This window comes from Rhamphochromis sp. 'chilingali', assembly GCF_963969265.1.
Source record: "Rhamphochromis sp. 'chilingali' genome assembly, chromosome: 22".
In the NCBI taxonomy this organism is placed as follows: domain Eukaryota; kingdom Metazoa; phylum Chordata; class Actinopteri; order Cichliformes; family Cichlidae; genus Rhamphochromis; species Rhamphochromis sp. 'chilingali'.
This window is the reverse complement of record NC_137950.1, coordinates 550,001-577,500: the sequence shown is the minus strand read 5'-3', so window position 1 is coordinate 577,500 and position 27,500 is coordinate 550,001.

Genomic DNA, 27,500 nt, shown 5'->3' with positions numbered 1-27,500 from the left:
GATCCCCCTGACCTCTGTGTCTGAGGAGAAACTTCTTTTTTCAGTTGGTTTCAAATAATTTTAAACTCATGTTTTTGCTCTATAAGCGCAAATATGATTCCAAAACAGGTCGGGGACCTTTGCAGGTACAGTTGCATTGTGCTTTTAGATTTATTCTGTACTCGGAGGCTCGACTTCACCGTGGGAGGTCTTGTCAAGTCTTACTGACCAAACTGCTTAAAGCACTTTTCCTGTTGCAAACACATCTCTGTGGCCTTCAGCCTGCATTACACATTTAACCTCTACATAGTTTTTGAATATTGTAGTTTTGTCTTCGTTTATGAGTCAGATAGGTGAACTACAGCCTGGACGCTGTCTGAGCCTCCATCATGGCTTTTTAGTCAGGAGCATTAAAAGCCTGAGCTTTATATGAAGGCATTCACAGTTTACACCCTCCTCCTATTGGGCACTCTGATCGAGTGAAGAACAACATTTTCCACTTAACCAATTAAAAAGGAGAAAGAACCTGCATCAGGTGACATTTTAAAGACACAGACCCTGGTCTGTAGGCAGGCCCGTCACTGACATGAGTTCATATTCAAGAACCCGGCTGCTTCACTTGTTGTATCTTCAGGTAAGTAAATGTTATGGGTTTGGTTTTACAGTCCATGGAACAGGGCACCAACTTTAAAGGTGGACTCGTCAAACACCGACACATGACAGACTGAGAAACTGCTGAACTCCAGACATGAACAGTGAAACTCCTCAGTAAACAGCTGCAGTGTGTGTCAGTGTGGGAAATCCTCCACACACACGTGGCCTCTGTCACAGTGGGATTTATTGAAATACTGCACACTACAAGACTGTGTGTGTGTGTGTGTGTGGTTGTGTGTGTGTGTGTGTGTGTGTGTGTGTGTGTGTGTGTGTGTGTGTGTTCAGGGTAGACGTTGAGTGTATATTACAACAACTTGTGTATTCTCAAAGGTTACACAATTCCTTTCTGCCCCTGAATGATTTTCACTGATTTCCCCACATCTCCCAGTGGGTCCCAGTATGTGGCTGCCCACCTCCTGAACCTGGTCCTGCCTGAGGTCTCTTTCTGTAAAAAGGGAGTTCTTCCCTCCCATTGTCACCAGCTCACAGGGCTCTGTTACAGAAAAATGTGAAATAATAGTAATAAAAAAACTACTACTAGATACAGGTGCAGACTGAAGTAAAGGTTCTTTGGTTGGAGCTGGAAAACATTACTATACCTGGATTAGGGAGCAGTTGTGGCGACATCACCTGACATACACCATAGGGACATTTTTATGGTTGCTTGAGGTGTTCATGAAAAAGCTTCAGTTGTGTGATCACGTAACAGTTCAGTTTGAGAGGAGTGTAAAACAGAGGACAACGTCTCAATAGAGCCCTCAGATTGAAAACTTCACTCATGGATGTGGGAATCCAATCCAGTGGGATTGGCATTGAGCAGGCTAAACAAGGATGGATTGTATGCCTCCAGCCTAATTGTTTGTTAGCCCACTGTGGAGTGGATACTTTTGTCTGCTATCTTCTACTTTCACATTTCGTATTTTATGTCTGTCACATAAGAAACAAAAGCTTCTCATTTGAGGAAGCTAAAGTAACCTGTGCATAGTTCTGCATCACCCCCACACCTACACCCTACAACTGCTGAGGTTGTGCTGGCAAACTCAGTTTTATTTAGTTTTTTACACACGTTTTACACTATTGAGTGTGCTCCAGCCACCGCTCTGCTATCCGAACCTCTCACGCCTCCTCTGGGTCCTGGAGCTGCTTTGATAGGGGACAGATGGTTAGAGTAATGACCCCATCGCTCCTCTGCTGCTGAGAAACAGACCACACCCACCACAAAATGTTAACACAGATTTATATGTATTTTCATGCTGAGGGCGATCTCAGTGCTGTGTTTATTTCTGACATGACAGCTACACTTCTGACTTCTGAAACCTCAAACTGGACCTCAGACTTTGGAGTGGCTGAATCCTTGAATCGATCCCTTTCAGTTATGTCTCTCTGTCTGTTGTCAGCACATGTAGGGACAGTGCACAGCGACCCTTCGACCATCCCATCAGTGTGTTGGACCACCAGGTAAATGGCGGGCATGCCAGATTACCAGTCCAGCCCTGTGCAGCAGTGAGCTGAATACGTTAGTTTCATTCCATCAGCCTTAAAACGTTGACCTTCACCCAAAGATCAAGCACTCCTAAGAATCAGTCTTTCCAAAAAGACTCACTAACTGAACAAAATGACTCTTTTTCAACTTAATTCACCACTTGCCCACCTTCAAATGATCTCTGTCCCTCTCTGTGTTTTGCTCCTTCACACGGATGTGATTGCTTTTAGTACCTTCTCTTTACTCTCATCTTCCCCTGGTTAATCCCTCAGTTAAGGCCACCCGTCTCTCCTTTAAGGCTTTCAAGTCTTAACAAGCCAATTAGGAGACTTGATTTTTTTCTTGCATCCACCCGGCCACAACACCTCGCTTTCTCTTTTTCAATCTTCTTTTTTAGCCCAGTCTTTAGTCTATTTTCACGATGATTGTTTAGAATTCCCTCCACTCTTCAACAGTAATTCCTCCAATCTTCTTTCCTTGTGTTCTTTTACCTTCACATAGTCTTCAAACATTGGCCTTCTTTGTATTACTGCAGAGCATGTTTATTTGTTTTAATGACGAGGATTAAAGAAAATGAAAAGTTATTCTTTCCACGGAAGATGGTCAGCATTTTATAATAATGCTTGAGCTAAAATGTCTTAAAAGGCACAAAAAAACAACAGTTCAAGTAATATAAACTGACTGACCTCTACATATTCATCCACCCAAGTTCTTCATGTCCTGCTTAGTGTTAAAGAGAGGTACAATATTATCCCAAATGTCACTGGACAAGCAGTGTACACCCTGAATGGCTGTCAGACCAACACATGGCTTACACGGAGCCTACATAGGTACCTGTGCTGCATCCACACATACGAGGGTTTTTTCATTATTCTGTAAATATCTTGACCAAATGACAGAAATGGTTTTAGTGGAGCCGTCGCTGTCAACAAGCAATTCTTAAGAAAGGAAAACAGGAAGAAAAGGGCGAGGTATGCTGAATTATACAACTGCTGGACTGGAAATCAGTGGCAGCAGGGCTGATGGAGTGATAAATTCAAGTTTCAATGGTTTTGGGCTGCAGTGGTGTTAGAGATCTTGTCAAAACTGATGCAACGAGCACAAAAAAGTTCTGTCAAATTTTAATGGTGTACTTGAAACATCTGCTAGTGTAATAAAGGATAACAGAATAGGAAAAACACACCATCAGCCATGAGTTGGCCTCCCTAGACCTCAAAATTGGCACAAAACACATAATGAAACCTGACAAACACATGTTTTGTAATTAAACAAAATGAATCAAATCAAAACAATTCTCATTGAGTTCAGTGACAGCAACAGGGACAATTTTATGACTAGAATTACTGAAACAGTGTTACCTTGATAAAGAACTGAGCAAAAAGCAGTGAAAGAAGAGCTTCTTGAAGCTCCTTCAAACAGGACTATTCCTGAAGAGACAAAAAGCCAAGGTGGAACCATCACATTCCACAGTTACTTGTACAAACCCTGTTGTTGGATCAACTAATTTTTTCTTATTTCCACTATCCTTATTGTTCAGTCTTAAGTGACACCTTATTGCAATGGGAATCTGACACCGACTATGACTTAGACAGTTACTTTGTTTAACCAAGACTCAGTTGAATTCAGGGGAGATGTCCTGTATCTGGGAAGATTCTGTATGGTTCCCGTTTGTCATGTGGTAAACTCTCCAGCGATCAAACAGATGGAATGTCGGTTGTTATTAAATTACAGAAGTTTAAAACGTTTCTATAATATCTATGAGATAGTAACAGTGAAAAAGTAAGAGATGATTTAACTATATTTGTTTGGACGGGTGAATAATGTCCCTCACACAGAGGCTCTCACTTGTTACTAAAGACATAAAAGACAAACATCTCATTCCCTGCAGTGCTGGCAGAATCCAATGAAAGAAATCAGCCATGCAGACTCACACACACGCACACACAGAGACACACACGCACACACAACCCCGTTCAGCTATCTTAGTGAGGACCTTCATTGACATAATGCTTTCCCTAGCCCTTTACCCTAACCATTAAAAATGAATGCCTAACACTAAACCTAACCATAACCTAATTGTAACCCTGACACTAAAACCACATTTTGAGCCTTTAAATATCTTCAAATTTGTGAGCACCGGGTTGTGTGTCCTCACAAGTGACTGTTGGTTCTCACAAGTATAGTAGAATGCAGATTTCGGTCCTCACAAAGATAGCTAGACAGGAACAGACACACACATGCACACACACACACAGACACCCACACACACACACACACACACACACACACACACACACACACACTGCAGTCAGCTTCAGCAGGTTCATATACTAATTAGTCATGGTTGTGGTTACAAGTTGTTGCCAGAGCAGCAGTGGGCTGAAAATGAGACAAATCACTCCAAAGTAATCGTGACAGGCTCTTGGTGCCATTCATTAGAAATAGTGATGCGTCGGTCGCGAACGAAACGGCTCTTAGAGCCGGATCTTTGACATGAACGACTCGAGTCTTTATCGCGAGCCATGGGGGACTTTGTTCTTTCTCTCACCCTCTCTCTCGCACTTTCTTCCGCTTCACTCCGCACGCGAGCCTTGGCTGGAGCAGCATCTAATAACCAACTCGCAAAATAAAACAAAAATAAAAACAAACCAACAAACGCAAAAACACCAGACATCATGATACAGACTTATAATTTGCACCGATATTTTTTCGAAATTCTATACACGAAAAGTGAGGGAGAGCCCTCGGTGCGCCTGCTCGCTGCTGAAGTCAAAGTAAACTTTATTGTCATCTCCGCTACAGACAGTCCAGCATATAGAGAGACGAGACGACGAGGCTCCAGTTACAGCAGTGCAAGTTAACAAACAATAAATATAAGAGGAGTAAGAAAATAAATATACACTTTAGGACTCGGGGTAAAGGATCAATAACAATTTAAAATGTATAATTTACAGTTTGATGATTTAAAGTCTCTCACACAACCCGTCGATAGGGGAGGCGAGCCGGCTGCTTCCAAATAGAGCACATTTCATTCATAATGTTGTAAATCCAAGCCCATTATGGATTCATGATTTGAATCCAGAAATAAACCAGATACAAAGTGAATCTGTGAACTAAGGTGTAGGTCTGTTAGGCTATGTTGTGGTGATCCTCGGGTTGGAGGATTTGTGTTCATACTGGAGTGCAAAACTAAAACCAATGGAAGATGGACAAGAAAAGTTCAAAGCCATCAGGTGCTCAGTTTAGAAAAAAGAGAAAAGAAGAGGAGGAGAAACGAGCAACAGATGCAGGTAAGCAGACGTGTGATTGGATAATGGCAGGTCATCCTGAAACGATCAGAGTCAGAATACTTTATTAATCCCTGAGGAAATTATGTGGGTTACAGTTGCTCCAAGAAGAAATGGTAAAAATAGTAACAGTAACAGACTAAACTCCAAACATTATGTTACAGATTTTAATATTAATTAGTCATTGTCAATTGTTGATTTGTTCCTCATTGTATGATGAATTATGATGGCTGTTTGGTAGCTGTTTGCATACTATGCATACTCTCTCTCTCTTCATATGTGTGTGTTTCTCTGGTGAAATTCAGAGATGGTCCCGACAACAGTTTTGTGTTAATGTACAATCCTTAATATGTTTTATGGGGGGGTAGGAATGCGTGCTTGTGTCCACTTTGTAATATTCTGCCATCTTGTGGTGACAGCTGGATACTGTCGCTGCAAGCTTACTTTTCTTACCGAGCATTGAGTCATGGTTGTGGTTACAAGCTGTTATCAAAGACTGAGGATTAGCAAACAAAGGACAAAGCAGCAATTTTTGGATGTTTGCACATACACACTGTGGATAATCTTTGACTGAAGACCTGCTACCTGTGGGTCTGTCAGCTGTGAAGACATCTGCTATAGGTGAGGACTGGGAATCAGTTGAAGGCAAGGGTGCTTCAAAGCTTCCTGTAGGTCAGCTTCCACTGACCTGAGATCACTCATAATGTGACCTACACTATTGTACATATGTGCAGAGAAGTGTAAAACTGTAATTAACAAAATGATTCGCCGTTTCCAGTGTTGGTCAAGTTACTTGAAAAAAGTAATCAGTAACTAATTACTGATTACTTCCCCAAAAAAGTAATCCCGTTACTTTACTGATTGCTTATTTTCAAAAGTAATTAATTACTTAGTTACTTAGTTACTTTTTAAAAACACGATTTACAACCTGAAGAGGTGATAAAGCGATAGATCTTTCAGCCCAATTCTACTTTTTCTACATAATCCATCATATAAAATGTAATCAAATGGAAAAGTCTCTATTTTTTAACTTGTTTTATCAGTTTTAATCTTTTAATGTTTTGCATCAAGCAAAAATGTAATTATATGCAACATTCTCTGACTTGAATAAATTAGTTTAACATTTAAACCTATTTTCTGCACATTCCAGCACATAAAATAAAATATTTTGTGTGTTTACACTCAGTCTTTCAAATAGATGCAAGTAAAACACAGCAGAAAATAAATAAAGTCAAAGACTCAGCGGTCCTGTTGCTCTATTTTCACCTGTAAAGCAGGAGTGGGGTAGGCGGAGGGTTACCCTGGTGCAGGTGTGCCGCGGTCAGTTGCGCATTACGTCGTAGCTACTCGGTGCTTGCTCGGAAGTTTAGGGGTTTTTTTCGCTGTAAAAAGAAGTTTTCTTCCCACGCACAGCGGACACTAATGTTTTTGTCACTTTTTATGGAATCAAACTCAAAGTAAGGTCAGTGCTTCCACGCTTTAAACGCTGCACGCTCATACTCTCTCCTGCACAATCGATATGTGATCCATTGCTGATCTGCACACAGCTGTTGTCACTAACGGCGCACTCGCTTACGTCACTGTCATGAGACATTCTCGCAAAAAATCACGGTTTTAGTAACGCAGTAACGCAGCGTTCCTACGGGAAAGTAACGGTAATCGAATTACCGTTTTTGCAATAGTAATCGCTTACTTTACTCGTTACTTGAAAAAAGTAATCAGATTACAGTAACGCGTTACTGCCCATCTCTGGCCGTTTCTCCTTTTAAGCAGTGAAGGCTAAAGGGTAAAAAAAATAGCTGAAAAACAATCAAACTGAGTTGTAATCTTTATTTATGAGGTACAAAATCAACTTGATCAACAAGTGTATGTCATGGCACTGGGTCTGTGAAATAGTGTTTATGTATTTAGTGGTATTCTAAGTTTAGTTATTTTCTGCTTGTGTTATAGTTCCTAGTAGCTAGGTTTCTGTTACTGTGCCTTCCCTGTGTTCCACGTTTCATGTCCAGTCACCCATGTCTACTCTTCATGTTCACTTATCTTCTGTGTCCGTTTGTTTGCATGTCCGTTTCTTCCCCGGTCGACGTGACAAGCCCGCATCTTGGTGTTTATCTAATGTTTCCTGTTTTATTTTGATAGTTCCTTGCTCTGTGTTCAGTGTGTTCAGTTTTGCTTCCATATTTCCCTCCTGTTTCCATCCCCCTCATTATCCTCTGCGTATTTAGTCATCTGTCTTCCTCTGACTCTTGTTGCGTCATCCCATGTTGCTGTGTGTAGTTTTCCATGTTCCTGGTTTCCATAGCTCCTAGGCCGTGCTGTTCGTGGACATGGCTGAAGGCACATGGGAGGCTTGGCAGGCAGCTGTCATGCAGGACCAGATGGCACAGGACCAGGCAGCGCGACAGCCTCTGGCAGAGATGCGGTGGCGGCATGGCAGACGTGGACGGTTGAGCTGGTGGTTGAATTGGTGGTTGCCGGACAGACTCTCCAGATTCCCCAGTGAAGACAAACAATGGATCTCCAGAGCCCTCAGCGGACACAGGCGGCTGGAGTGAAGCAGGCTGAAGCTGTGCAGGGCACACAGCCAACTCCGGATACTGCAGCTGAGACTGCACAGGCCAGGCAGTCAGTGCAGTCCGTCAGCGTGCATGTCATTGCATCATTCTGTCATGTTTAGTGGTGTGTGGCAGGCAGGATGAGGACCCACACGCAGGACTCACGGACACAGAAGGGTGGACTAAAAGAGGCAGCTTTTATTGCACTGAAGCAGAAAACAAAACAAAACCCAAAACTCATGAATCTAAACTGAAAACTTGAAGGGACTGCAGTGATGTGGATGCTATACTGGATTGTTCTGATGAAGAGTGAGGTAAGGATGAGACTGAAGCTTACTAGTCAAGTTTACTAGTCAGTCTGCACTCTTACAGTCTATACTCTTACTTATACAATGTGAGTGTGAATGGTTGTCTGTCCCTGTGTGCTGGCCCTGCGACAGACTGGCGACCTGTCCAGGGTGTACCCCGCCTCTCACCCTATGACTGCTGGGATAGGCTCCAGCGCCCCCCGCGACCCTGAAAAGGATAAGTGGAAGCGAATGGATGGATGGAGTTTCAAATAGCTATTCAGCACTTTATAAATAAAGTTATTATTATTATTATTATTATTATCATTATTATTAAAACTACCTTTGAAGTGTTATATTCTTGTGTCCTTCAGATCCTCCTGGCTTCACTGGACTTGGCTTCTATCTGTCTCTCTAGTGCCCCAGGGGTGTTTTTACCTCTTCTAAGGCAGTAAGGTTGGTTTGTCTATAAGTGAGAAAACATGCCTAGATGGTGACATGAGTTGGTTCAGTAATCCTTTGGGAATTAAAACTAAATGATCCCTGGGAATCTGGGAAGATCCCACATCTCAGAAAATGCAAAGTTAAAAACATCTCTGTTTTAGTACGTGGTAAGCTTTAATGAAGCAGGTGTAATGTTGACTGAATGAAAACTTCAAGTTCATGTATCTTGATAAAATTGAGGGGGTAGTAGTGAAAAAGTAAGAGATGATGGCTGACTGGTTGTTTGCATCACTGTTGTACCTCATGGTCACAATGTGTCTCGCTCCATAACTCGTGACTAAACATTAGACAGACAGTCATCTCTCTCCTTGCATGCTGGCAGGATTGACAAAAACAAATCAGCCAACCAGATACAGAATTCACAATCTCTCTTACGCTCATACTCGCACACAGACAAACTACAGATGGCTTCAGCATTTCCATATTCTAATCAGTGCCTGATTATTGCCAGAATAGCAGTGAGCTAACCATGAGACAAATCACCACAAAGCCACCACGACAGGCTCTGGGTGCCATCCATTACATATTTCAAATCCCAGTCTACAGGAATGAGAATGAAACTCTGCATCAGATGTAGATTTAGATGTGAAAAAGCCCAGTCTCAGTTAATTATGCCTGTGGTGATGGCACACTGGTGAAGCTGGCATAGGGACACTGGTCCAGGTGTGCCCACTATGACTTACAGAGGAGGAGTAGCCCACAGTGACACAATGCCGCTTCCAGTCAGCAGTTATTCATTTTTAAATATTACCATCACTACTATTTATTTTTTACTCCCATTGCTTTGATTGCTGCTGCCAATTAGTTCTTAGAGGTCACACAATATCATGGTCATACAAATATGCTTGTTAGTTGACACCACAATATCTGCCATTGTGAAATTCAGCCCTAATCAAAGAGGAGAAGGTTTTCAATAATTCATCTCTTCTCATTTATAATGTAACAGTTTCAACATCATTGAAGAAAAATAAACGAGTCTTATCATCTCTGCAGCAAGTTCAGCAACATGCCTATCAAGCTCCCAGTCACACCGAGTGGTGTCAGAGTGGTGGTTATCACCCAGGTTTCCTGAATCTGAATATGAGATTGTTCACAGTGTTGGCTCCAGACAATCCTTAAACACAGACTAGTGAGAAGCCACAAAATGTATCAGAAGAAGTGCAAATAAGATCCAAAACAAATGCACAGAATTAAAAATGAGATATTAAGAGCATTTTTACCACCTTATTCTTCCATAACTTAAACTGGTAGTCTTATGGGCTTCTCACATTGGAAGGAATTCCCTGTTCACGATCCACCCACCATGGTTTTTGTCAAAGCACGCAGAATTAAGTTAAGTAAAATGGCCTGTATTTGTATAGCGCTTTACATATCCAGTCATCCACCCATTCACACACACAGTCACACACTGGTGATGGCAGCTACATTGTAGCCACAGCCACCCTGGGGCGCACTGACAGAGGCGAGGCTGCCGGACACTGGCGCCACCGGGCCCTCTGACCACCACCAGTAGGCAACGGGTGAAGCGTCTTGCCCAAGGACACAACGATCGAGACTGTCCGAGCCGGGGCTCGAATCGGCAACCGTCCGATTACAAGGCGAACTCCCAACTCTTGAGCCACGATCGCCCTAATTACTGTTATCGTATAGTTCAGGAGGAGCCATGTTCATAGTCTCAGTCTTGTTGGCATAAGACAAGGTAACTGCCGCAGAGCCAATCAATGATCTGGGTAAATGGTGAATGCAATGGACTGATTCTTATATAACACTTTTCTGCTCTACCTGAGAACTCAAGACCCTTTATACAACTTGCCTCAGTCATCCATTTATACAAGTACTTTTTTCTATGTTTAATTGCATAATTTAACTCATAATTTCAATCATGCACATTCATGAATCAACATGAATCTCATGAATTAACCTCAGTGTGTGAAGAGGACTCTGCATTTACATGCACAAACTGGAGTCTATTAGATAGATATGATACAAACCACTGCAGCACAGTACCTGTAATACCTACAGCATGTTCTAATCACTCTAACAGGATATTATGGTCGACAGTATCGAACGCTGCACTAAGGTCTAGCAGGACAAGCACAGAGATGAGTCCACTGTCAGAGGCCATAAGAAGATCATGGGGTTAGTATTCTGCCCAAAGATTTTTGGCATGTAGACAGCAAAGGATGGAACCGTCAACCTTTTTTTGGAAGATTACCTGCACTGTCTACTGAGACATCCAAACAGTTTAAAGAGTAAACTAGGATGGACAGTGTAACCAGCTAGTGAGGCACAAAAGGCATATACAACTAAATGTCACAGGGATAATAAAAAAAAAAAAAGATCAAGTTAACAAGCAATGCAGCACAAGTAAGTAAATGAACCATGGCCACTTTTAATCACAAAATATTATCCAAACAATGTGTTTTCCTCTCATTTTTTGCAACAATCTGAATGTAGAGTACTGCTTCTGCAACATTTCAAATCCCAGTAACTTGCCCTGTCATCTGATTAGCTAGCAACAATAGTGTGCACAAACCACTTGTTTTAAAGTAAAAGATTTGGTATCTATTTTTTTTCCTAAACCGTCTGTGTTGGCATGCATATACAGAGTGGTGCATAGTAGGAACTCTGCATTTACGCTTTTCCTTTTGCTCCAGAGCGACCACCTTAACTTACATAGACCTGTCACACCAGGTGAAACATGCATCAGAAACACAGATGCTCTGACAAAATAATGTCTTCTGCGACCTCAGTTTAACCCTGCATAGGGTTAGGCTTAGCTGTAGCTCAACTGTTTTGATCTTGAAAAACATCTAGATGTTCTTGATTTGCATATTGCAATCCATGTCGAGCAACACTCTCTCACCCCTCTGATCATTGGAATGGTATATACATATATTCAGATTTAATACTGAATGTCGTCAGTCTCTATAGATACTGTGCATTACTAGTATGTGAGCCACCCAGAGGGGCGATCGTGGCTCATGAGTGATTTATTTAGATTGGCTTTTAATTAGATTTGTGCTGTGTGTTTTATTATTAATGTATTTTATGTATTTCTGTTTTATATTACTGTGAACCACTTTGTGGTTTTTATCCTGTGAAAAGTGCTGTATAAATAAATTGATTTGATTTGATTTGATTTGAAGAGTTGGGAGTTCGCCTTGCAATCGGAAGGTTGCCGGTTCGAGCCCCGGCTCGGACAGTCTCGGTCGTTGTGTCCTTGGGCAAGACACGTCACCTACCGCCTACTGGTGTTGGCCAGATGGCGCGATATGGCAGCCTCGCTTCTGTAGCTTGCCTCCACCAGTGTGTGAATGTGTGTGTGAATGGGTGGATGACTGGGTGTGTAAAGCGCTTTGGGGTCCCTAGGGGGGGACTAGTAAAAGCGCTATACAAATACAGGCCATTTACCATTTACCAAATCTAGGCTCAGTGACATTAGTTTTCATGCATCAATACTTTTGCACAAAAAGCCAACTATATTTATTCCAATTAAACTATTAAAAAGCAGAAAAAAATTCTGAGATTGTTGACATTAAAATCCAGTGAAACCATTCATCATAACGACGACAGTGTCGACAGGTGTGAACATGTTCTTCTGATTGATTTAACTTCCATCAGCGTCTTTAATTCAGTGTGTGTCAGATGAGGTTTGGTAAATTCAGAGCTGTTCTCTGCTACTTTATGAGCTCTCTCAAGGTGGAGACATAATTCTGTTCAAGGTAGTTTAAAAGTCAGGGAATTGCCGGAGGGAAAAAAAGGAATGAAGCAATCCACACACAAAAGTACACAAACACACACATGTGTGAAGTCCAGGCACAGTGTGCATTCATCCTCTGCTGTCTTATTCTCTGTATATGGACTCTGGTGAGGTTCATGGTGTCTGAATCTCCCCCCATCATCACACAGTATCTAGCTTCTGTCAGTCAGCTTTATCTTTGACACTTAAAGGCGAGCAACAGACAGGATCCCTGTGCCCTGCAGGGAGGATCGTGTTGTTAAACAACAAGACCTGATTTTATTTTCTTGTCAAAGATATTCTGTAAAAAAAACTGAATACTCCAGGAGGATGTGAACTTGAATGGTTCAGCAGTTTCAGAAAAAAGTGGTTGCTTTCAAAGTAAGAGGTTCTCCAAAATGCTTATAGTTCAGATTGAAATTCATAAATCAAACGTTGACATTAGAAGATGGTGAAACAGTGATTCAGGTTAGGGTCTGTGCAAAGCCTCCAGTGTGACTCCATGTGCAGACCTGAGAAGGAAATTTGGGCTCTTAAATCACAGCCCAACAATCATCCTAACTGGTTGTAAAACACTGGGCACTATTTCACACTAATTAGTGGCCAGTTATGTCCTGTCATAAAAAATAACTGCAGTCAACATTAATTAGATCTTGGCAGGCTTATGTGCAGCTCTACGGGGCTTTTTGCAGCTATATAAAGCACGTGTGTGACAGAGTGTAGTGACGGGATGAACAGAAGACGTGTGATGATAGCACACACTGACTTAGTCGAAGGTGGTGTTCACGGGTGTGTGTGAAAGAGAGAGAGTGTGAGCTTTTGTTTGAACTTTCCACTGACTCCACCACACAGCCCCCCCGTGGACCCCATCGAAGAAAACCAAAATGCATTATCACAAATCCTGGCTTAAGAAAAACCTCTTCACAACAGCCAAGTCTTGAAGAGTCAGTGCATCGTCCACACAAGTGAAGGTAAATACAGAGGGTTGATGTCAAGATGCCACTGCTTACAGCCAAGGAAGAAAAACCAGTTCTTATATTTAAGACAGTAGCGTGCAGGCTTTTGTTAACCCTACTGAAACGTTTTTTAATATACAGTGGGGCAAAAAAGTATTTAGTCAGCCACCGATTGTGCAAGTTCCCCCACTTAAAATGATGACAGAGGTCAGTAATTTGCACCAGAGGTACACTTCAACTGTGAGAGACAGAATGTGAAAAAAAAATCCATGAATCCACATGGTAGGATTTGTAAAGAATTTATTCGTAAATTAGGGTGGAAAATAAGTATTTGGTCACCTCAAACAAGGAAAATCCCTGGCTCTCACAGACCTGTAACGTCTTCTGTAAGAAGCTTTTCTGTCCCCCACTCGTTACCTGTATGAATGGCACCTGTTTGAACCCATCATCTGTATAAAAGACACCTGTCCACAGCCTCAAACAGTCAGACTCCAAACTCCGCCATGGCCAAGACCAAAGAGCTTTCGAAGGACACCAGGAAAAGTATTGTAGACCTGCACCAGACTGGGAAGAGTGAATCTACAATAGGCAAGCAGCTTGGTGTGAAAAAATCAACTGTGGGCGCAATCATCAGAAAATGGAAGACATACAAGACCACTGATAATCTCCCTCCATCTGGGGCTCCACGCAAGATCTCATCCCGTGGGGTCAAAATGATCATGAGAACGGTGAGCAAAGATCCCAGAACCACACGGGGGGACCTGGTGAATGACCTGCAGAGAGCTGGGACCAAAGTAACAAAGGTCACCATCAGTAACACACTACAACGGCAGGGAATCAAATCCCGCAGTGCCAGACGTGTTCCGCTGCTGAAGCCAGTGCATGTCCAGGCCCGTCTGAAGTTTGCCAGAGAGCACATGGATGATACAGCAGAGGATTGGGAGAATGTCATGTGGTCAGATGAAACCAAAGTAGAACTTTTTGGTATAAACTCAACTCGTCGTGTTTGGAGGAAGAAGAATACTGAGTTGCATCCCAAGAACACCATACCTACTGTGAAGCATGGGGGTGGAAACATCATGCTATGGGGCTGTTTTTCTGCCAAGGGGACAGGACGACTGATCCGTGTTAAGGACAGAATGAATGGGGCCATGTATCGTGAGATTTTGAGCCAAAACCTCCTTCCATCAGTGAGAACTTTGAAGATGAAACGAGGCTGGGTCTTCCAACATGACAGTGATCCAAAACACACCGCCCGGGCAACAAAGGAGTGGCTCCGTAAGAAGCATTTGAAAGTCCTGGAGTGGCCTAGCCAGTCTCCAGACCTCAACCCCATAGAAAATCTGTGGCGGGAGTTGAAAGTCCGTGTTGCTCGGCGACAGCCCCAAAACATCACTGCTCTCGAGAAGATCTGCATGGAGGAATGGGCCAAAATACCAGCTACTGTGTGTGCAAACCTGGTAAAGACCTATAGTAAACGTTTGACCTCTGTTATTGCCAACAAAGGTTATGTTACAAAGTATTGAGTTGTATTTTTGTTATTGACCAAATACTTATTTTCCACCCTGATTTACGAATAAATTCTTTACAAATCCTACCATGTGGATTCATGGATTTTTTTTTTCACATTCTGTCTCTCACAGTTGAAGTGTACCTCTGGTGCAAATTACTGACCTCTGTCATCATTTTAGGTGGGGGAACTTGCACAATCGGTGGCTGACTAAATACTTTTTATCCCCACTGTACTTGAAATAATTTTGAGTACAATTATTTGTTATTTTATATTTATGTGTATATAGTGCATGTGTAGCATTTATTTCCTTGTTTAGTAAATTCATTTAAAAGTATCGAAATAAAAATCAAGTGTAAAACGTTTTTGATCATTTATTTTGTTTTCCATAAAAACCTTATTGAGGACCATTGTGCATGTATTCAAAATGTATTACAAAACCTTACATATGTGCACAAATGGGCTGGGACTTTCAGTGTTTTGATATTTCAGCATACGTACCATAACGTTAATTCACATGTACGCATTCTCGAAAAATTCCACTGTGTGTACGAGTGGTCAGTTCATCGTACAGATGACAAACGCTGAGTAAATTATGTTTATTTTAAACATATAAGCACATTTTATTTTGTATTGACTAGTGGCTGGGGTAAGGGTTACTGCTTGTCTTACAACGTATGATTATCTATGAAATAAAGCTGCAACTCTGTAGGCCGCGCTGATCTGACACCGTGTGATGATTTGTTAAACCACTGGGTGTCTTCTGCATTCCTGCATTTTTCTAAATAAATTGGCCATTTCCTGATCTGAATCAGCAGAACAGTTCATCTCTACTGCTGCTGCTTCCTGCTGGACGTTCTCCTGGGAATAGTCAGTGAGGGCTCAGCTGCAGATATGTTAAACGCTGATACGTATATGAACTCCAAATGTGGACAATGCACAGCACACGAGTAAGAATCAGTTTTAAGTTATAAGGATTTTTTGTCCAACAATCAGTCCATCACTATGCTGAACTTGCAGACTCTGGTGAATGTTAGAAAATTTTAATAAATTGCTAATATGACCCTACTCTACACCCCAACTACTGCATTTACAGACCGAATGACATGCATGGCAACACTACTGAATAAGAAAAGCTCCGTGGTGGAGGTAGTAAGAAACAGGAAATACAGCCTTGCCTGAATTTGCAAATCCATATGTTCATTTCCTGATTTCTTTATTTCAGTTTTCTCAGTACATTCTCCTGTATGTGCTCGTCTTCATACTGTTGATCCGCAGAACCATGTTGACGACCTGTTCATCTTTGGTTTGGCACCACTACACTACATTTTACCACTACAAGAATGATGCCATTGCTCTTGTGGGGGTGTATTTTTTTAACAATTGTACACTACAGGGAGTGCAGAATTATTAGGCAAATGAGTATTTTGTCCACATCATCCTCTTCATGGATGTTGTCTTACTCCAAGCTGTATAGGCTCGAAAGCCTACTACCAATTAAGCATATTAGGTGATGTGCATCTCTGTAATGAGAAGGGGTGTGGTCTAATGACATCAACACCCTATATCAGGTGTGCATAATTATTAGGCAACGTCCTTTCCTTTGGCAAAATGGGTCAAAAGAAGGACTTGACAGGCTCAGAAAAGTCAAAAATAGTGAGATATCTTGCAGAGGGATGCAGCCGTCTCAAAATTGCAAAGCTTCTGAAGCGTGATCATCGAACAATCAAGCGTTTCATTCAAAATAGTCAACAGGGTCGCAAGAAGCGTGTGGAAAAACCAAGGCGCCAAATAACTGCCCATGAACTGAGAAAAGTCAAGCGTGCAGCTGCCAAGATGCCACTTGCCACCAGTTTGGCCATATTTCAGAGCTGCAACATCACTGGAGTGCCCAAAAGCACAAGGTGTGCAATACTCAGAGACATGGCCAAGGTAAGAAAGGCTGAAAGACGACCACCACTGAACAAGACACACAAGCTGAAACGTCAAGACTGGGCCAAGAAATATCTCAAGACTGGTTTTTCTAAGGTTTTATGGACTGATGAAATGAGAGTGAGTCTTGATGGGCCAGATGGATGGGCCCGTGGCTGGATTGGTAAAGGGCAGAGAGCTCCAGTCCGACTCAGACGCCAGCAAGGTGGAGGTGGAGTACTGGTTTGGGCTGGTATCATCAAAGATGAGCTTGTGGGGCCTTTTCGGGTTGAGGATGGAGTCAAGCTCAACTCCCAGTCCTACTGCCAGTTTCTGGAAGACACCTTCTTCAAGCAGTGGTACAGGAAGAAGTCTGCATCCTTCAAGAAAAACATGATTTTCATGCAGGACAATGCTCCATCACACGCGTCCAAGTACTCCACAGCGTGGCTGGCAAGAAAGGGTATAAAAGAAGAAAAACTAATGACATGGCCTCCTTGTTCACCTGATCTGAACCCCATTGAGAACCTGTGGTCCATCATCAAATGTGAGATTTACAAGGAGGGAAAACAGTACACCTCTCTGAACAGTGTCTGGGAGGCTGTGGTTGCTGCTGCACGCAATGTTGATGGTGAACAGATCAAAACACTGACAGAATCCATGGATGGCAGGCTTTTGAGTGTCCTTGCAAAGAAAGGTGGCTATATTGGTCGCTGATTTGGTTTTGTTTTGTTTTTTAATGTCCTCCTTGAATCGCTACCTTATCGTGATGGAAGGGTTTGTGTGTCCCATGGATCCCAGGGGCTATGTTGTCTGGGGGCTTTTGCCCCCTGTTAGGGTCTCCCATGGCAAATTGGTCCAGGGTGAGGGACCAGACAAAGAGCGATTCAGAAGACCCTTATGAAAAGAATATCGAGGGAACAGTTTACCCTGCCCGGGATAGGGTTACCGGGGCCCCGCCCTGGAGCCAGGCCCGTGGAGGGCGCCTGAGGGCGAGCGTCTGGTGGCCGGGCCTTAGTCCATGGGACCCGGCCGGGCACAGCCCGAAGAGGAGACATGGGCCCATCCTCCCGCAGGCCCACCACCCGCAGGAGGCGCCATAGGGGTCGGGTGCATTGTGTGCCGGGTGGCGGCCAGGAGCGGATGCCCTGGTGGACTGACCCCCGGCTGCCAAGACTGGCAATAGGGACATGGAATGTCACCTCTCTGGTGGGGAAGGAGCCTGAGTTAGTGCATGAGGTTGAGAGGTACCGGCTAGATATAGTCGGGCTCACCTCTACGCATGGCTTGGGCTCTGGAACCAGTCTCCTGGAGAGGGGCTGGACTCTGTCTCAGTCTGGAGTTGCCCCTGGTGAGAGGCGGCGGGCTGGGGTGGGTATTCTAATATCCCCTCGGCTTGCTGCTGGTGCGTTGGGGTTTTTCCCGGTGGACGAGAGGGTTTGTTCCCTGCGCCTTAGGGTCGGGGAACGGGTCCTGACTGTCATCTGCGCTTATAGGCCGTAGGTCGATGATCGATTTTGTAATCGTATCACCAGTCCTGCGACCATATGTTCTGGACACTCAGGTAAAGAGAGGGGCTGAGCTGTCAACTGATCACCACCTGGTGGTGAGTTGAATCAGGTGGCGGGGGAGGACGCTGGACAGACCTGGTGCACCTAAACGCGTAGTGAGGGTGTGCTGGGAACGTCTAGCAGAGGCCCCAGTCCGCGAGATCTTCAACGCACACCTCCGGCAGAGCTTCAACAGCATTCCGAGGGAGACTGGGGACATTGAGTCCGAATGGACCATGTTCAGCGTCTCCATTGCCGAAGCTGCTGCATTGAGCTGCGGCCACAAGGTGGTTGGTGCCTGCCGTGGTGGTAATCCCCGAACCAAATGGTGGACACCAGAGGTGAAGGGAGCCACCAGGCTGAAGAAGGAGTCCTATCGGGTAAACTATGCGGTTTTCGTCCTGGTCGCGGAACACTGGACCAGCTCTTTATCCTCTTGAGGATACTTGAGGGTGCATGGGAGTTTGCCCAACCAGTCTACATGTGTTTTGTGGACTTGGAGAAGGCATTCGACCGTGTCCCTCGGGGTGTCCTGTGGGAGGTGTTGCGGGACTATGGGGTGTCTGGCCCATTGATTTTTTTTTTTTTTTTTTTTTTTGCCTGTCCCGTTTGGCTCTTTTGCATCAGAATTGTTGTCTAAAGGCAAAGAAAGATGCCCAACGGATTTACTTTACCAAATTGACCATCCCAGCCTTGCCGTAATGGCCCATTTGATTCACCTTTTATTGTTTATTTTATTTTCACTTACTGAATACGGGACAGACTTGACTGGGGGAAAGAAGGGGGGAAAGAAAGAGGGAAAGAGAAACAGCTGAGAAGAGGGACGGGGGAGAAGGGCAAAAGACAAAAACCAACAGAACGGGCAGAGAAAAAAAGAAAAGAAAAAAAATGCATATATCAATCACCTGGGTCACCTGCTGAGAAAGAAAAAAGAAAACAAGCAGAAGAGAACAAGAGTAATAGAATAAACAACATCACAATGACATATGGGAATATGACAGTAAATACTAAATATTAAACATTATTGTGCAGCACATAAGATCAACAGAACACAGTGTGCTTTGAGGTAGGAGCCAAAAAGGGTGTAGTTTGTGGGTGTGATCACCCGTGTGTGCACCTGTGAGCATGGACGCGCTTGTTTTTAAAAGGTTCCTTCATGTAATGATCTGCTAGAGGGTGTGGGGGGGCCACAGCCCCGTCCTCCAGGGCATGAAGCAGGTATGGAGGAGATCAAAACTCCAGACATCCAGAGGCCCCCAGAACACAAGAGACCAAGGAAGACCAACAGAGGGGCAGCCACGCCACTGTCCCAGAAAGAGCTGAGGAGAGTCCCAGATGAGGGCTCACTCAGCAGCCGCGGAGCAGAAGCCAGGGGGAGTTGCAGTGACGCGCCCGTGAGCTACACCGGCAGCCAGCTGTGCCTGAGTGACCGAGCCCCAGGCCGAGAGGCCAGGGGCACCCCACCTCCGAAGTGGCCCGAGCGAGCCCCAGGCTCCAGGCCCCGATAAGCGGCCGCCAAGGAGTGAGCCGGTGTGTACCTGGACGCCCATCCCCGGACACAAAGAACCACCAACGCACCGATGTCTGAGGGAGTCCGCCACTGGCAGGGGAAGTGGTGGTGGGTAGATAGGCCTCCAAACCTTGGAGGGCCTGAGATGTCCCCAGAGAGGTGGCACCTGACACCCAACCTGACATATAGAAACAGACATACAGGCACACACAGATACAAACATCCATTCCCACGCTCATGCTCTCATATGCACTTACTCCACACTCAACCAACGTGGAGACAGACATAAAGAGACGCTGTACGCACGATCCCACTCCCCAAGCCTACTCTACAAACTGGGTCTAGGTACCCTTGCCCCTGGAGGGGGGAACTGCACCCACACCCAGGTGGTGTTACCCTTTTCCCTGCGGTGGGGGGAGGCAGACCGCCCCGACTCCGCAGCACACTCCAGACCGCAGTCGGACGGCCAACTCCTCCTCCTAGCTCCCCCGCTCCAGCAGGCCGCAGAGAATGGGGGTGAGAGAAGACTCCAAACCTCCCTCCACCCGCTCATTGTAGTGTTGATGCATGTGTGTTCTAAGGTGCAATTAAAACCCAGGAGGGCATGGAGCTACCTGCCAGAGAGCAGCAGGTAAGCGCATGGTCCCTCCTGCTGGCCCTCAATGTCTACGTGTATTTAAAATTGAGAGGTGGGCAACGACGCCCTGATGGTACTTTGGATTCCGTGTATCGTGCCCACCCCCAAGATCCTATATGTATGTGTAATGAGAGTGTGAGTAGTCTGAATGTCTAAGTTGTGGGATAAAATTGAGGCAGAGGCAGCAAGAAGGGGACGGGGGGGGGGGGGGGGGGGGGGTAGCCTCCTCTGCACCCTGGTGACATACCCCTACTCCAAGGTCCTGCATGTGTGGGTGGTTGTGGTGGAGCGGGAAGAGGGAGGCAGCTGGAGATGGGGAGGGAAGTAAGGGAGGGGCAAGTGACCCCTCCCTGGGGCCAGCTCCCCCGCTGACCCCAGTAGGCACCCCCATACTCCGCGACCCGCCAGGGAAAGGGGGCCCAGGCCCATCCAGACCGGGGTGTCTGGCCCATTGCTACGGGCCATTCGATCCCTATACAACCGTTGCAAGAGCTTGGTTTGCATTGCCGGCAATAAGTCGGACTCGTTCCCGGTGGGTGATGGGCTCCGCCAGGGCTGCCCTTTGTCTCCGGTTCTGTTCATCATTTTTATGGACAGGATTTCTAGGCGCAGCCAAGTGGTGGAGGGCTTTCGCTTTGGTGGCCTCAGAATCTCATCTCTGATTTTTGCGGATGATGTGGTTCTGTTGGCTTCATCGGGTGAGGGCCTCCAGCTCGGACTGGAACAGTTCGCAGCCGAGTGTGAAGCAGCGGGAATGAGGATCAGCACCTCCAAATCTGAGGCCATGGTTCTCAGCCGGAAAAGGGTGGAGTGCCCACTCCGGGTCGGGGATGAGTTCCTGCCCCAAATGGAGGAGTTCAAGTATCTCGGGGTCTTGTTCGCGAGTGATGGGAGAAGGGAGACGGAGATCGACAGACGGATTGGGGCTGCAGCTGCAGTAATGCAGACGCTGCACCGGTCCGTCGTGGTGAAGAGGGAGCTGAGTGTAAAAGCGAAGCTCTCAATTTACCGGTCGATCTGCGTCCCTACCCTCACCTATGGCCACGAGCTGTGGGCAGTGACCGAAAGAACGAGATCGCGGATACAAGCGGCAGAAATGAGCTTCCTCCGAAGGGTGGCTGGCCTCTCCCTTAGAGATAGGGTGAGAAGTTCGGCCATCCGGGAGGGGCTCAGAGTAGAGCAGCTGCTGCTCCACATCGAAAGGAGCCAGCTGAGGTGGTTCGGGCATCTGACAAGGATGCCCCCTGGGCGCCTCCTGGGTGAGGTGTTCCAGGCATGTCCCACCGGGAGGAGGCCCCAGTGCAGACCCAGGACACGCTGGAGAGAGTATATCTCTCGGCTGGCCTGGGAACGCCTTGGTATTCCCCCGGATAAGCTGGAGGAGGTGGCTGCGGAGAGGGAGGTCTGGGCCTCTTTGCTTAGGCTGCTGCCCCCGCGACCCGGCCTCAGATAAAGCGGATGAAGATGGATGGATGGAATGTCAGAAATGTATATTTGTGAATGTGGAGAGGTTATATTGGTTTCACTGGTAAAAATAAATCATTGAAATGGGTATATATTTGTTTTTTGTTAAGTTGCCTAATAATTATGCACAGTAATAGTCACCTGCACACACAGATATCCCCCTAAAATAGCTAAAACTAAAAACAAACTAAAAACTACTTCCAAAAACATTCAGCTTTGATATTAATGAGTTTTTTGGGTTCATTGAGAACATGGTTGTTGTTCAATAATAAAATTATTCCTCAAAAATACAACTTGCCTAATAATTCTGCACTCCCTGTATGCATGACATGCTGCTGGGAAGAAGGCAGCAGTTACAGTTTGAACACGTTAGGGTTTGAAGGAGGGAAGCATCATTTAAGGAACATCATTCTGTTATGGTGTGTAATTAAATGTGGAAACACATTTTTAAGGAGGACTGTTGTTATCATGACACCTTATAAACTGGTAACCATCATCTCTTTTCACAGTCGGCTTTTTTTGATTTGTCACTGCAGCAAAAGCACAAATGACACTTAGACATGTTAGCCTCAGGCTGTCCAAGTGTACGTATGGAAGAGCATGGAGGGGTTTTTCTACTTTTATTATTTCTTTTTAATCTATGATCATTTGCTGACACTGAGGCTGTGACAGCATAGAAACACATCTCCACCTTTGTGTCTGAGGACATGCAAAGGAGATTAGTGAGACTGACTAAAAAGACAGAAGATGAAAAAAGTTGGTTAAATTATCAATGTAAAAAAGTTTAAATATAAAACAGTCGAGGATCATTGGCTTTTTAACCCTATGTTTGATGTTTTGTCCATCTTTGCACTCATTTTTATAAAAAATGTACCTATAGATAAGTTATTGTTTTATACTTTAAATCAATTTAGACTTTTTACAACACTAACAAAATCCTCAAACCAAGATTTTGTACTTCCTGAACGGTGGCTTTCAGAAAAACTAAAGGGATTTTTGTACCAGCACCTGACAGCAGTGTTCTCTCAGCTGTGTTGGTTGGGAAGAATATCAATAATGCTTTGACAGGCTGACATTATGTGACCGAATGAAACGACAGCAAACTCGATGCTCTGTGACATCCACAGAGCGCCTCAGTGACACCAGCTATCACAAACACCAAACATGATTTGTGTCTGGGACTCAGGGAGACTAAACACCATGCAAATAAATGCCACATGGCGATGGCATTGTCAAAGCAATCAACAGACAAAACACCTACGCCAATCACCAGTTAGGATCGATGTCTGCTTGGAAAGCTGGGCACTGATGAGGTCAGAAGGGTGAAACACGTGTCTGCAGGGGGCTCATGGCCTTTGTTAGGAATGACATTTACAAGCAGGAAGCCAGGACTACATGGTGAAAGATGGATACACTGATGTTTTTGTGGAAATACTGTGATCATGCGTGTCACACACTGTGTTTGTGTCACACATGTCTCAGAGCAGCAGTTAGCTCAGTGCCATTAACACACTAGCTGTGTTAACACTAGTGTAATCAAAGCTGTGATGTGAGATCAGGTTCAGCAAATCTCTTTGTTTCTTTTATTGCTCTGCTTTTTCACGAGCAGAGCAATAAAAGAAACACAACTTCATCACGAGTGTCGAACTCCAGGCCTCGAGGGCCGGTGTCCTGCAGGTTTTAGATGTGTTCCTAATCCATCAGAGCTGATTCAAATGGCTGACGTTCATGTCCTGAAGTTCTCCAGAGGCCTGATAATGAACTAATCATGTGATTCAGCTGTGTTGGCCCAGGACGAGAGCTAAAACCTGCAGGACACCGGCCCTCGAGGCCTGGAGTCGGACACCCCTGGTCTAGATGAACAGGATTTTCATACCTGGATGACTGAGCATCAAGACAAAGTAATTTCACATCCTTTTTCGTTGCAGACAAATTTTGGAATGATGCATCCAATCAAATCTTAACGACTTCATAGTGCAGAAAATATCAGTATATTGCTCGTATATTACGTGTAAACCACATAATATCACAGAGGAGGGTCACTGGATGCTGAGGCGGATAGTGTGCAAAAGTCCATTATTACAGTTCTCCAAACTCAATGTAGCCTTCAGATTAGCTCAAGAAGAGCTTGTAGAGAGGTCCATGGAATGGGTTTCTATAGCCAAGCAGCTGCATCCAAAATGTCGGATGCAGTGGTATAACAGATGTCGTCACTGGACTCTAGAGGAGAGAAGATGTGTTCCCTGGAATGACGAATCCTGCTTCTTCATCTGGTTATCTGATGGATGAGTCTGGCAGTTGCTAAGAGAATGGGCCTTGTCTGACTGCACTGAGTGTAAAGTTTGGTGGAGGAGGGACGGTGTGGGGTGAAGGAACTCTTAATGCTTCAGCATACTAAGACATTTTGAACAATTTCATGCTCTCAACTTTATTGGAACTGTACACACCAAACAAAGTCCAGAAAGATAAATGGAGATGAATCCAAATTTCAGATTTATTTGCCAAAAAAAGAAAAAGCTATTATTGGCACCCGGTTCCCAGTTTATTGCTCTGCTATCATTCCTTTGCAATTTGCAGTAGCCAGTTTCTCTTCCCTCTGTCCATCTTTCACAAAATCTAACAATGCACATTCCTGGCACCGTGCTAGTCTTCTTCTCTATGTTGGTCATTTGCAAACACAGCTTTCTTCACACCAGGATGCCAGTTTCTCCATTTTGTTCCCTCCTCCACAAAATACAGCAGCAAACACTTCTGGCACTGGGATGCCAGCTTCTCTGTCTTCTATCGCTGAACTCTGCCATCTGTATAATTCCTCGAGACTTCTCGTGTGCTTTCACTAGCATCACCGTCCCTCCTTCACACAGTCATTCAAGGCAAGCTGACTCAGAGTTCTGACAACATCCCAAATGGTATTATCATCTTCCATGAGGTTCAGCTGTCCCACTTGGTGGAATATTGGCTCTCTTTCTGTTTTGAAGGTAATCATTATGGAAGGCAGTTCTCCTCTAATCAGTCTTTCAGTTCAACCAACCCTTCCAAAACTTCTCACCATCCCCAGTTTGTTATAGAAATTGGCACAGTAGTTATTGCTACCTTACCCAAAGTAATTAACCAGCTAAGCACGGCCTCTCCATCTTCGACTCCAAGACAAGCTCACGTAGGTGTTTACAAGCCATCAAGCCATGACCTCAAAGCCTTAAAATCCCAGCAGGCATTGCTGTCAGAGCCTCAGTTCAGAGTCAAGCCACGTCGCTACCTGATCGAGGGTTCCCCTCAGTCATCCATTGAGGTCTTTCATTGTCCGAAATTTCCTCATCCGCTCTACTCTATGGAATCCTCGACCACCTTATTGAGGCCACGGGCGAATTATCTTTGCTAGCCTACCTACCAGTGATACTGCTGCAGAGGTCTAACGCACAGTACTGCTTCTTTGGGGATCTGGCAGCCTCGGGAGCCACCGCCAGTCTCCTCAGAGACCTTCCCCAAACCACAGCTCAGTTAAAGCCATTCACTTTTATCTACTAAAAACGCTGTCAAACCTAAAATGAGGATGTGGGCCCAGCAATGAAAGGCATGAATGATCATAAAGATAATCGAGTTTGGTGTGAAAGAACATGACAGGCCTGCACAGTGTCCGGCACACTCCTGAACCTTTTGGAAAGCCTTCCCAGAAGAGCTGAAGCTGTTCTAGCTGCAAAGAGCCGACATCATACTTAACTTTATGGATTGAGATGGGATGTCACTCTAGTTCATATGCAGACTAGCGAATATTAGTAGTGAGTACCCTGATAAGCCATAAGCTTTCAGGGTAAAAAAAAATAACAGTGTTTGAAGGTCTTGTTTCAACTGACATTCAGTCTGAGCAGTGAAGGTACAACAGAGGTTACACCAAAACTTGGGCATGGATTCCTTTTTAAAAAACATGAGCCTCAGAGCTTATTATGCTGTTTGTACACAAAGAGATACGTGCTGTACAGTCAACTATGAGTATAGTATTATGGCCAAGTTTTATTTATCTTCTTCTTTTATCTTTCAGATGAATCTTCTCTGCAGTCTTCCTCTTTTCCTCCTGCCTGGCAGCTCCATGTTCAGCATCTTTTGTCCAGTATGTTCACTATCCTTCGTCTGCACATGATCAAACCATCTCAGCCTTGCCTCTCTTACTTTGAGCTAACCCTCTGATGGATTCGTGTCTAATCCTGTATACCCTGGTCACTCCCAATGAAATCCTTAGCAAACCTTCCAAACTGTACATCATAGCAGGTCACCAACGTGTAAATCCTCCCTTTCACTATTGCTCATCTTCCTAACACACTCTCTTTACTCTTTAGTACATGTGTCTCTATCTTTAATCACCCAAGATGCTATACATCCTTTTTAGCTTCATGTCTCAGCCAACTGATATACATCCTTTTCTCCATCTTTGTTTTAATACAGTTAAATCTATATAACTGGAAAGCTTTTAATGTGAACTCGCAGTCACACATACAGGAAGTTATCGTTTACATTGTTTTCCTGGTTTCCCCCTGGTCAGTCACTCACCTTTCGGCATTCAGTTAATCAACTCACCTGCAACTATTTACCTCGACACTTGATCATCAGCAGACCGTTGCATCAGCCAGGTAACTTGGCCTTAGTCTGTTCTGACTTTCATCCTGCCCAGGATTATTTGTTCATTCTGTGCAGACCTCATTGTTAACCCAGAGAGCCATAAGCCAAAGTGTGTGACAAAAGATCGCTTTCAGCACCATACCCCCTCGCCTCAGGAATATCACCAACTCTGCTGTCCTGAAATGAGAAAATAAACCTGATGAAAGTTGTCGGTAGTTAGTGTGTGGGTCTATCCTTCTGTCCATTTATGATACTGTTAACAGTACAGTGGTGTCTCACTATAACGCAGCTGACCTTTCGTGGCCTCGCGGTTTCTCTGATTTTTACAGCACATGTGTTCTGGGTCCTGATTGGCTGTAGACCACTGTCAATCAGTCTCGTGCCGTGTCTCCTGTCCAGGGCAGAGTGCGCTCAGCTTGTCAAATTTACATAAATCTTCGATCCCAGCAGTGTGACTCTGCTGCACTGTATGTTTGTACGTTTTCTCCCCAACAAACACAACACTGTCGACGAAATGTTGTGCACCATCAGAGTCACCTGCGGTAGCACCCAAAGGCAGAGGAAGATGCTAACCATCGCACGAAAAGTTGGACTTCTGGACACGCTAAAGGAAGGTAGAAGTTACCGTATTTTTCAGATTATAAGGCGCATTAAGCGAAACAAAACAGATAAGTCAAACTTTACTCAACTCATTCTTCTTGCTTCTTCTGCTTTTGTACCATTGATTCATTAATGATTCATTAATGCTGAATCCTCTGGCAGCTGCTCTGGACCTGAGAACACGGTTTGATCTTTGGTTTCATCCTGTAATACTGGACTCATTTGTCTACGAAGGTTTGAATTTTGAGAGTTTAAACAAG